The following is a 12,419-nucleotide window of genomic DNA, read 5'->3' as shown; positions in this document are numbered from 1 at the left end:
CCCCATACCTATGGCATAATCCCAGTGGGGGATAGGTTTTCTTAGGTATGGTAATGAGGCATTTTCCATCACTTCATACGCATGTGAAAGCCGGACTATGAATAGGATGGCCAGAGAAGAAGGGATCCATGTGAATTGCGGTGCTGGTGAAGGATCCTGAAAGTGCATGGGCTGTGGGCAGACTAAGCAGACAGACTACCAGTCTGCCTCGAGGAAATGCAAGCAGAATGCTCCTGAGAAGGGAGAATGGTGAGACTTCCTCTCCTGTACTTTGGGAAAGGACAACAGGCATGGTAAAGGTTACCTTGAAAAAGAGGAAGACCCTTGAGAAGACGGATCGACAACAATTGGTGCCAAACAAAAAGTACTTGTAGGGTCGAGGCGGGCTGGGCCGTGTTGCATTCTGTTGTGCATGAGTCGCTGTGGGTTGGCGCTGACTTGATGACAAACGCATCAGCAACTGTTAGGTAGCAGAGTAGGGACAGGGTTGTCCCTCTCCATGCCTGAAGGCCCCCTTTAGGAGGTTGGAAGCAATCAGGCGAGCCTTAGTCACCCATAAAGATTTTAATTGAGCATGCTCCTAGTCAGCCCCACCCCCAACCCCAGCCAGATGGACCATACACCTGGATGGCCCAAACTAGGCCCAGGTGGGCTTAATTCAGTCAATGGGGTTGACCAATAACATCAACCACGCCTCCCCAGCCAGAGGCTTTAAATACCTTGGCTGCGGACCACCGCCGCCCCCCTCCCCACCTCTCTTAGGCCTTTTGCCATCTCCCCTGGGATCCTGGTCCTGCACCTGCTCCTCAGGTCACCACGGGTGGGTGAGCAACACCCCCCCCCCCACCCGAGGTTGTCAGTGCTCAGTGGAGAGCCCCAGCACAGCCTCTGCGTGGTTTGGCATGCTTCCCTGAAATAGTGTACACTCTTTTGAGACTGTAAGACCTGAAACTTCTGCCCATTATAAAAAATCTACTTGGATCACAAACCAGGCTTTACCATGAATTCTTTCTCGTGCAAAGCAAGAACCAAGATATTTCCCACCTGAGAAATCTAACACAACCACCCTGCCGGCTGTCTTGAGTCCATCTCTTTTGAGAGGCCGAAGGAGCACCTTTAGCAGAGATGGAGGAGGAGTGATGCCAATGGAGGAGATAGGGCACCACAGAGCTTCCCAAGAGTCAACAGGAAGAGAACCCTTCTAGAGCCAAACCAAAAGCCAAGCTCACTGCCATGGACTTCATTCTGAAATACAGCGACCCTATAGGACACTATAGAACTGCCCCCTGTGGGCTTCCAAGACTGTAACTGTTTACAGGAGTAGAAAACCTCAATTTTCTTCTGAAAAGAGTTGGTGTATTCAAACTGCCAGCCATGTGGTTATCGGCCCAAAGAATTACCCATTATGCCACCAGGGTTCCTTGAACTTGAATTCAAACTGAGGAAATTTTTAAAAATCTGTTTTGGAAAACCACCCCCTGTGGCATTTGTGTCGTAGTAGCACTAGCTCACTAAGACAGAGAGAGTCTAGCAGTGTCTCCTCCGGCTGGGGCTGGAGTTAGTGGGGTGGCTTTCATTAGTTCAATTCATTTCATTCACATTTCCCCCACATGCCTTATAACAAACTCTGTCTGATACTAGCACTTTTAATGGTCTTTACCAAGAATTGCTCGATGGATTTATAAGCACACTTCTGAACTCTGCAGCGAATGCAAAGACCCAAAGACCTTCCCTTCCTCTTGGAGAGAAGCAGTCGATCAATAGGAAGCAAATGTGACTATTGTCAGGGGGCAGCTCCAGAAGTTTCAATGGTCTCAGGGTAACCAGGGATGAGAGTCACAGATCTGGTGGGGCAGAAAGACAAGCATGTTGCCAACTGCATTCAGGGTTTGACATTTGTAAGCCTACTTTTCTGTGGGCTTTCCTGCTGTGTTTATATTTTCCAAATCAATTCATCTCTTACTAGGTCCCAGGCAACACACTGCCATTTGGACACATATCAACCCAACATAGGTCAATGAGGACCCACACCAACCCAACATAGACCAATGAGGACCCATACCAACCCAACATAGTGTTTCCAAGACTGCCCATCATTGCTGAAGTGGGCAGTCTCATCATTTCCCACTGGTGCTCAGGGTGGAGCAGAGGATCATGCAACCCGGCTGCAGCATTGGGCAGTGGGTAGTGCTTTACAAAGATGTGTCCCTAGTGGGCACAGAGGCTGAAGTCCTGGACTACTAGCTGATAGGTGGGTGGTTGGGCCTCACCTAGAGGTGCTAAAAAGCCAGGCCTGAAGATCTGTAACCAAAAAGTCATGACCTTGGAAATCCAGCTGAGTCGTTCTACTCTACATACATGGAACTCCAGAAGTTGGAGTCAACTCCCAAGTAGGGAACAACACCTACTAATTACCAAGCCACAGTGACAGGAGGGGAGCTATCCCCTCCCACTAGGCCATCAGCTGGAAGGGGTGGCAAGCTCCCTGTATCCACTCCTGCTGACTCTGGCTCAATGTCTCTATTTCTGATCCCACAGGATTTGGATGAGTCCCTTTCCACCTCCTTTTTGTTGCCTGAGGCTTTTCCTTATTAACTTCCACGGTGCAGTGTCTCCTGATTGTGCTCATTGGAGGCTGTAGACACGGGGGCAGTTTTCTTCCAGCAAAGACTGGCTTCCACAGTGGTTGTTTTGTGGAGGATTCAGGACAGTCACCCTTGAGGCCCCAAATGGCTCTGTGGATCCTTCTCCCACTCAGGGCTAGGTCCTCTCTTCAGAGAGCCTCCCAGCCTGTGGCTTAGCCTAGGAGAGAGGAGACTGCACGGAAGGAGCCTAAGGAGGAACTGATGATGTGTCGATTTGTCATCCCCAAAATAGTGTCTGCAAGACACAAAAGCCCATAAAAATCTTCGTCTTTGTCCTTGAGTAGCTTTAAAGTTATTTCTAGAAGCAAGAAAACAAATGCAGAAAAGCACACCAAAAGCTCCCTATGTTGTTAGGATCCAAATGAGTGGGACGGATGGTGCTGGCGTATTCAGGAGTGCAGTCAGTGAGACTGCGGCTCCCACAGAGGCCTCACAGGGCCAGGGGGACTTGGAGTGCACCCTTGAGACAGATGGACAGAATGATGCTGGGAGGATGTGCAGCCCAGGAACAGAGCCATCAGAAAAGTCACGTGGGGTGGAGTGGGGCACCGTCTGAGGGGCCAGTGGAAGACTAGGGCTGAGGGCAATAGTTGATTCAACAAACCAAAGCTGATGGATTCTGATTTCCCCCTTTTGGGTGTAATTTCCAGCCCGGGAAAAGCTTGTACATGGAGAGGGGGCACACTGGTAGCAGAGATTTAGAAACAGGATTCTGGCACTAAAGCACAAGGTAAAGCAGGCTTCTCACAGTGCCGTGAGGACCCTGGGGGAAGGACTATGTTACCTTATACGTAAGCTCTTTATACTGCCCATGGCAGGTTGGAACTACTCGGTCCATACTTGCTATTTGTATTTGTTTCCCAGGGCTGCTGTAACACAACGCCACAAATTGGGTGGCTTAGGAAAAAAGAGACCTTTGTTATCTTAGAGTTCTAGGGGCTAGAATCTTAATTCAGAGTGTCAACAGGGCCAGGCTCTCTCTTTCTCTCTTTCTTGGGCTCATCTTGGGAAGGGGGGGATGCGGGTAGGGAGATATAGTGCTTTTGTTTCTTCCAGCTTCTGTTAGCCCTAGATGGTCCTTAACTTGTGGATGCATCATCCCATGGCATTCTTGTCCCATCTCTCCTCTTTTATAAGACAGCCATTCAGATTGGACTAGGACTTGCCCTACCCAAGTATCAAGTCATGTAAATTTTAGTTAAAATATATATTTAAAACGCTGGAGAGGGTGTGGAAAGCTTCGAACCTTCATGGACTGTTGGGGTGTAAATATGTCCCAACCGTGGTGCCACAGAAAACAGCTGGTGATAGAAATGCCATGCAGTCTTTTAATACCACAGCTGCATAATTACTGCAAAGAACTAAGAGCCACACCACAAACTTATGTATGAACTTTCATGTTCATCACAGCATGGTGGACAACAGAAAGAAGTTGGAACCAGTCCAAGTGCCCATCAGCAAAAGAATGGATAAATGAACATTTACGTACACATAATAGAATTATATATACTGCTTAGAAACCATGATGAAGTCCCAAAGCAACTCAGGTCACGCGTGGATATGGAGGGCGTGATGTTGAGTGATTCGGTCAGTCATAAAAGGCTAAAATTTAACATAGAAACATTTGTTTCCCCTTTGGAACCATGTTTCATGTACTCTAGTTTCTGTTATCTTCTGCTTGCTCTTGGACGGGGCGGGCGGGGGGCTTTCTGTGTTTTATTTTGGTGTCATTTGGGAGGGTTTTTGGTATGATTTTCTTCATAGAAAATCTAGGATAGCTAAGCCATAGAGACAGTAACTAGATTAATAGTTCTTTAGGGTTATGGCAGGCGAGGTTGGGGGGAGTGGTAATAGGGAACTATAATAATGGATACAAGATTGAAGAAAGTGGTCTAAAATGGATGATTGTGATTACTCCTTTTGATGTATTTAAACCATTAAGGTGTATGTGAATTATATGAGCTGGATTTGACTTGATGCCAGGGAGTTTGGTTTTTGAACTGTTAAAAATGTGTATGACAGCTTGAAGGTGACATGTTACATGTTCTGTCTTAAGGATTGTAGTCCAGTATAATCCTTACAACAAATCATGAAGTAAGTGATGTTCGATTGATATCACTTATGAAGAAATTCACACCAGTTACTGATAAAAAGGATGATATAACTTAGCTCACTCTGATGGAGTCTAATTCCCCATTATTATCTGTTTAAAACAAATTATTTTATTTTTGTTGTTGTTGGGACTATATGCAGCAGAGCATACTTAGCCATTTCTGCATGTGCAATTCCATGACACCAATTCCATTCTTCTAGCTGGACAAAGCCTTTCACCCCTCTTTCCTGACACATCCTTTTCCCATTCATATAAACCCCCCAAACCAAAAACCAACCCAACAAACCTACTGTCATGTAATGGATTGCAAACCATTGAGAACTAACGTAGGATTTCTAAGAACTGTAAATCACTTCAGGAACAGACAACCTCATTTTGTTTTGGAAGCAAATGGTGGGTCTGAACCTCCAACCTCTCTGTTAGCAGTTCAGTGCTTACCTGGTGCCACCACCAGCTCTCCTTTAGGGACTGGAAAGTGATGTATGTGGGTCTTTGCAAAAAGTCTGCCAGTGGTTTGAGATAATGTCAAAATATATGATTGAACCCTATTAAAAAGCACACCAGGGGTGGTGGGGATTTTTCTTTTTGACACCTCACCCTGAAACAATTTCTATTTATATTCCCCAACCTTAGTTTACCTGTGAAGTTATCATTCGGTATTTGGGAAATAGAACCATATTAGCTTCCACATTTCATTCAAAGCTGACCCATCTCATAAAATAAGAGCGCCTGAATTCCAAGTGTGACTCTACTGCACTGTTGGCAGCGGGCACAGATTTAGCACGGATCGGTGAGACTAAGACAAGGGCGCTGGGCGGCTGGGCGGCAGTTCTGAATGAGCAGAACTGGGAAATAAGGGCCTGCGTGTGTCACTCCGGTGCTGCCTGGCCGAGGGGAGTCTCTGTGCTCCTCCAGCTAACAATCTCCACACAGGAGTCAGATGACAGCCATCCAACTATAAAGCTGGCTGGAACGTTCCATTAAAGGTTGTATAACTCTCTTTCTTCTTGCCCCAGAAGCAACTTCCTGCTCTCCAGGGGGAAAGGGCTTGATAACCAGTCAGCCCCGTAGAATGCTCAGAGCCCACAGCGAGGTTTCCTCCTTGCTGGTGGGGAGTGAGTTGTATTTCAGTTTTGAGAACTAGCAATGCTGCAGTGCAGCGACTTGAATTAGAACACCCACATCTGGAAGCAGATAGCCTTGTAGGCAAATTTTGGTGGGGGAAAAACTCTAAACTCTTGACAGCTCTTCCAGTAGCTCTTTCTGGAAGCTGAGTATCAGATCTCTGCCTGTGTATCACAACATTACATTGTTGGCAAGGGAGGGAGTCAAATGTGTGGGGATATGGGTACTGAAGGGATTGATGGATGGATGGGAAAAAGGGAGGAAAGAAGAAACGTGAAAATTCAGAATCTCATGACTTAAACTCAAAGGCATCCAGCAAGCCATTGAAGTGATTGTGACCATAGTGACACGATACAGGGCTCTGTAGAGGTAGGGAAGATATGAGGCATTGGCTTGTGGCTTGAGACAGATTTCACATGTGTTTCCAGGTGGGGGCTGGCAGGTGGAAGAGACCCACGTAGATGCATAATTCAGCAAGCCTAACTTGGCTGGTGAAGGTGGCTTCTTTGCCCCAGGTAAATACCCCACGCTGTTTCCCAAGATAGGCCTTGTACTTTACAATAGATGTTGTCTTAGGAAATGCCCTTATTCTGAGAGAATGCTTCCTGCAATTGCCTTTTTTACAAAAAAGTGGATACCTATAAAATGTTATGACAACTTCTCAAATGAATGTCACACGGTGAACTTTTATAGCCAGTGTTCACATTCCCACAGTCTTCCCCAATGCCAGAATATTTTATTTTCGCAAATTCTGCATTGCAGGGAATGGAAGGAGAAATGTCAGCTTCGTAAGTGCTCTAAATGGGAGTCTGCCTCCCCACACCCCTCTCGTGTTGCCTGTGATAGCTTGAGTTAGTAACGACTGCTTCTCAAGAAGGTGCTGGATCATTGAGTGGCAGCTGAGCGGTTCACAAATAGCAGATAAATGCAGTGCCTTTTCCTCAATCTTTGTTTCCCTTGACAGGTCTGCATTATCTGACAGAGCTAATGACTCGCTCCCTGAAGACGCTCCTCCCAGGAATTGTGCTGCGACATTGCGGTGTCTTACCTTCCCTTAAAACCTCCATCTCCCAGCCAGCGAGTCCATGCCGACTGAGGGTGACCCTACAGGACTAGGTAGACCTGCTCCTCTGGGTGTTTGAGGCTGTAACTCTGTTAAACTCAAACAAACAAACAAAAACAAACTCTCCGCTAGTAAATGGATTCTGACTCCTAGAAACCTCATAGGACAGGGAAGAATTGCATTCCCTGTGGGTTTCCAGGACTGTAACACCTTAAACTAAAAACAAACAGACTCACCATCATCAAGTCTATTCCTACTCACTGCGGCCCCACAGAGCAGGGTCGAACTGCCCCTGTTGCTTTCTGAATTTGTAACTTTCTATGGGAGCAGAAAGCCTCCTCTTCCTCCCATAGGGTGGCTGGTGGTTTCGAACTGCTGGCCTTGCTCTTTCCAAACCAGTGCATAACTACTACCCACTTTGCGGTGCTTCTAAGCTGGCTGGTCCTTCTTGCTGATCCCCTCCCGTGAGTTCATGGCAACGTTCACCTCTTTCTTCTCTCAAGGTATTTCCCTCAGCATCGCAGCCAATGTCCTGTCTGTCACTGTGATTTATGATTTATTAGCACATGTGTGCCATCATTCCCTATACAGCTTTCCTCTTCTGACACAACATCTCCCTTGGAAAACCAGTCATCTCGGCCACAGAGACATACATATACATTTGTATACAACACTCAAAAGGCATAACCTTTTCCTATATAGAGAGAAGCTTGAAAAATAGTATATTTGAGCACATAAGCATTAAAATAACTTTAGGTTTTGAAGAAATGCCTTAATTTTTAAAAATAATGAAAAAAAGAAAAAAGATTCCGAAGTCCTGGATGGCCCAGTGGTTAAAGCACTAGGCTGCTAACAGAGAGTTCAGGAATCTCTGGAACACAGATGAGGCAGTGTATCTGTGTATCCATGTAAAGACATACAGCTTTGGAAATTTGGGTGGGGAGGAAGGCGGGAGGGAGACGTAGAAAGGGGCCTGAACAAGGGGTAGTTCTGTCCATCTTATAGGCTTGTCATGAGCTGGAACGTACTTGATGGCTGTAGGACTCATTGATTATTTTTATAAGCATATTTTATCAATGCCCTGGCAAAATTATGAGCATCATTGATGAAAACTAATGACTAAACAAATAGCTATGATCAATATATGTCGTGAAAGTGCACAATTTAAACTGAAAGAAAAATACTTACTCTCATAAAATAAGCAAAGATGAAATCATAGGACTGACTTCAATGCCATAAATGTGTGGAGAGAGAAGCACTTTAATGTACAAAGAAGCATTGTTTTATTGTTTTGTAAACAAAACATTGAAACTTTAACATGTTCATAATCATTCTTAGCATTTCTGGTTTTAGGTATGATTATCTCCTTATAGTAAGACAAGGATATAATGATCCCCATGGCAATGAGATTGCCATCAGTATTAAGTGTCCTTTGACAGGTTTTCAGCATTTTCTTGGTGCTTATTGTGATTACACTCTACCAAGTCTCGTGCGCCTGCACAGGTGCTGAATGTCGTATGATACTCGCACACCCCAATATTGACACATCTTGGCCTCTGGTTGTTGTTCCTGGTGGTGGTGTTAGGTGCCTGACCCTGTTCCTATGTGTGAGATCATTGGTGCAGTCACTGCACCACGCCCTCTTATAGAGGGACCTCCTCTTTTTCAGGGACCTTTACCGACATGTGGTCCATGTCCAGGCACGGATTACCTCGGATACATGTCCAAAGGACCTGAGATGAAATATCCCAACCTTTGGGCTTAAAATTCATTCCGACTGCCCTCTCAGCCTAGCCTTGCTCACCCTGCTGGCCATCCGTGGTGCGGGTAAGATGACTCTTCACCATCAGGAGTCAAAGGCATCGGGTCCTCTTTACTCTTTCCGTGTTCATCGTTGAACATCCATATGCATGTGAGGCCAGTGAAGATACCATGACTTGGGCTTCAGAACTTCAATTTTTAAGGTGGCCATTTTGCTTTTTAAGATTCTAAAGAGGTCTTGTGCAGAAGATTCCCCAATACAAGATGCTTTATTTTCTGACCCCCCCACTTCCATAATCCTTGATTCTTAATCCAAGGAAAAGGAAATCCCTTACAGGCTTATTCTTTACATGAACCCTATTAATACATAGGAGTTATATATGCATGCCTCAGGGAGATGTATGATAATTACCAAACAGGCTAGATTATATACTTTTAGAAGATAATGATTTCATTGAATCCTCTCTCTGTATTCTTGCCCATGAAGTAGCTGACCTTTGGTTGGAAAAGGCTGCTAGAGTTTAACAGATATAATTAAAGGTGATAAGAAATAATTAGATTAACAATAAATGGATACCAGTAGTGGGATTCAAAAATTTAACAGCTGATTCACTACCTTAATGAGCATTTTAAGTATAAAGAATGATATACCAAAACGTTTTTTAAAATTTTATACAGTTAATACTTAAATAAGAATAATAAAAGAGGTACAAAAACCTAAATTGTTCTAAGTTTTTTAGAATACTACTGAAAATTATTAAATAATACATGGCAAAAAAAAACCAATAAAACTGTTATTTAAGATATACCCATACAGCTTCTTGATTGGTGTCCTCACTTGCAATATTCTTTTATATGAGCACCATCAGCTGTGTGATGTATCCTCAACCAGGGTTTCACTGTAGGTGTAGGATGCCAGTCCATCAGAGGCATGCCCATTAGATATCAGTCATTGTGTTTGGTCTTTGAAAAACCCCTTTCTGCTTCTGCTGACTGTACAGCAATTGTTCCGACAATATTTTAGCTCTTTGAATACTTTCGGGAATCGATAATTCACTCATCATACCTCCTGAGAATTTAAGTATGAACACAAACTTGAAACAAATGACACTGTCACCCTCTGGTTTCTTGGCACTTTTCCTCTTTATGTTATGTATGTTTACGGAAGTAACAAATACAAGAGAATAAAATGTAGTATTTCATCAAAAGTAAGTATAATGAGTATTAGAAATGAGTACATAAATATTACAAGCAGAGTTCTGTCTAATCTTTTCTATCTATGGATGCAATGGACATCCGCTGTTGGGAGGGGCACATTAAAAAGAGGAAGGATTGTGAATGTGTGAGTTCCACATGGGGCAGCTGCCCACCTTAAAGAGAACCTCGATTAGAGGGGCCATTTTAACAACCACCAAACTCAACTAAAAATTAGGTAGAAGTTCTGGCAAACTGGTGCAAAGCGGCTGAATCCCCCCATGGATGGTTACTCAATTGTCTGATATTCTATGCTATTTGGTTTTGTTGTCCTGATTTAGAAATATCATATCTCCTGTGGAGTATCTAGACCAGTTACCATTGAGTTGGCTTTGCATCACAGTAACCCTGTGTGGATGGATATAACTGTGATCCCTATTCATATCAGTGGCTCAATTGTTGAAATCAGGTCACCAAACCTTTCTTTTGTTGCCCCTCTGTATGAATTCAAACTACCTACCTTTTAATTATCATCTAAGTGAACTAACGGGATGATTATTAATTATCTAATAACTAACTAATTAGTTATCTAATAGTTAAACAATTATCACCCAAGTACGCCAACTAAGGACTCTATTGTATGCAATCAATAGACATCTGTTCAGTCATTGCTGTCCAGTGGAATTCCTTTCATTCGGTGTAATTTAATATTAAGCCTGTGGCACCCTGGTGGGGTAATAGACATAGGGCCGCTAACCGCAAGGTCAACAGTTCGAAACCGCCAGCTGCTCCATAGGAGAAAGACAAGGATTTCTACTCCTTTAAAGAGTTACTGTCTCAGAAATTCACAGGGACAATTTTACCTGGACAAATTTACTTGCTGCTGGAGTCCAGAAGGCCCCCTCACCGTGTGCAGCCTGGCAACTGTGTTGATGGCAGTGCACATGGCTTTAATGGGAGAATCATCCAGTGCTTCCTGTTATAGCATGGGCGAATGTGGCATATACCATTGAACGAAGCATTGTTTGAACAACTTATTTCAGGATTGTGATTCACTTGGCAGGTCGAAAACAGATATGTGGGAAATAGCAGACAAGTCATAGATCTCTTGGCATTCAGTTATAGCCTTCAATGTACTGAGTACATTAATGGTGAAAATCTTTATCAGCGCTTTGCACCTTTCAGAAAGGAAACCACCTCGGTAACTAGTCTAGTATTCAACAAGAATAGATATGAGAGTGAAACAGATTGAGCATGTGAGGGGGCTGCAAAAAGTTCTTAGAAAAGGTCTATGGTGTTTTTCATTCCATTTTTCTATTAACTTAAAGAAACGTGTGTGTGAATGAAGTGAAAGTTGACAGATCATAATTTTATATCCAACAATTCTTACTCATTCTGGCTCAGCTCATTTGTGGGAATCCCCTCCATCAATTTATGAACACTTATCCCACTTCCGCCCAGTGTTTCCTGGTCCATCCCCCAATTCTTATCTAAACCTCTGGACTTCGTTTTGGAGTAAATGATGCCTTTTTTAGATCTTAGTGGGTTGATTATTGTCATGTAGAAGGGTGTTTAGCTCCAGACTTGAAGGGTAAGGGACATCCTCTTGGGGGTCCCATCAGGCTCTCTCTGACCTGTAAGCCGAGTCTCTTTTGTGATTTTTAAATAATCAAAATCACTTTTCCTCCTTCTCCGTCCAGGACCTTCTAACGTATCTTTTGCTGAGCAGTTGATAATGATAGTTTGCAACCTCTAGTTCTTCACAACTGCATATACCCATGCATACGTGTAGGTTTGACAAAGGATATTTGCATATGTGTATTTTCTTTTCCTGCAAATCTATCCATGAATGTGGCATAGCATACAAGAGAGGAAGTTAAGAACACTTTTCAGACATACACACCTTGAAGGAACAAATTTCTAGACCTCCGTGGTCAGAATCATTATTTCAGGGGACAACAAGGCAATTGGCATTATGTAATTCACGAGGACAATATCCTACATGCTAATTTGGTGAGTAGCAACTGGGGTCTTAAAAGCACCTGAGCAGCCACCTAAGGTACAACCATTGGCCTCTCCCTGTCTAAGGGGAGAAGAGAGATGGAAATAGAAAGGCATGGAAACAAGGTGTCCAGCATCAGTCTCTATGATCTGGTGTCCATTTCCATTAGTTAGAGTGGGAGAGGGGATGGTTAGGGATAGACAAGGGAGGTTTAGGCTAGAAGGAAGGTAATCATTTCATCCTAGAAAAAATGTGGACTTAACACAAAGGACATGTAAGTAATAATTGAGCACTAAGCGTCATCCACAGGGCTGGTATGCATTTTCTCAATGAGAAGCATACGTTGGAAACTTACTATGCAGGCCAATTAGTTCAGGGGTTGTTTCTTTTGCTTCTAAACATGTGACACATTGGTCACATAGAATTATCTTTTTTTTTTAATCAATTTATTGGGGCTCATAAAATTCATCACAATACATAGATCAATTGTGTAAAGCACATCTATACATTTGTTGC

Source organism: Echinops telfairi, unplaced genomic scaffold (assembly GCF_000313985.2).
Source record: "Echinops telfairi isolate 266 unplaced genomic scaffold, ASM31398v2 ScPeMD7_7400;HRSCAF=8409, whole genome shotgun sequence".
Taxonomy (NCBI): Eukaryota; Metazoa; Chordata; class Mammalia; order Afrosoricida; family Tenrecidae; genus Echinops; species Echinops telfairi.
Note: the sequence above shows the minus strand (reverse complement) of the source record.